We start from the raw sequence: 743 nt of genomic DNA on the forward strand, positions 1-743 counted from the left end.
CTCAGTTTTGGTTGTTGCTGTAATCTGTGTGGTTCCCATAGGTTTAAACTTCTGGTTTCAACTTGGACTTGTGACTATCAAGGCAAAAATTGTACTGGAAAAAATTGTACTGAAAAAAATTGCAGTATTACTCTTCTGCAATAAGAGAGAGAGGCCCGGAGTCAGTCTTTACTCTCTTTGCTGAAAGAAGGGGCCAGAGCATTTTAGTGCAGGAATGCTGCTGAGGAGTGGAGACTTGCCCTGATGTTTGGGCGCTGAGATCTATTTGGTGAGATGTGCATATTCCCCCCGGAAGCACACATGATACAGGAATATTGACAGGTTGGTGGTTCAGGAAGGAACTGAACAGGGTTCTGTGAGTCTGATGGGTTGCTACAGAGAATCTCCATCCTTCAGGGCTGTGCACACCTGTGGTGAAGTTTTGCAGGACAGTGGAATTAGATCCTGGGAGAGTGAGTCAGATGCTGACCTCTAAGGGCTGAGTCCATTTTATGGATAGGGTTGTAGACTTGAGGAAAGAGATTTTTCCGAGAGGTTAGAAAGACAAGGACTAAAACCTAAGTAGTAACAGAATGACAAATCCCAGAAAGGCAAAGAGCCAGGGAAGACCAGGGAGGGAATCCTTGACCGTAGGTCCAGCGTGGCCAGGGTCTCTCCCCTGGTGTTGTGTGTGTAGCTGGGAGGCCCACATAACCTTCATATGGTGACCTGAGTCACCTTGGAAGTCTCTTCTCCTGTGAAAG

The sequence above is a fragment of the Sorex fumeus genome, unplaced genomic scaffold, assembly GCF_029834395.1.
Source record: "Sorex fumeus unplaced genomic scaffold, SorFum_2.1 ptg000051l, whole genome shotgun sequence".
In the NCBI taxonomy this organism is placed as follows: domain Eukaryota; kingdom Metazoa; phylum Chordata; class Mammalia; order Eulipotyphla; family Soricidae; genus Sorex; species Sorex fumeus.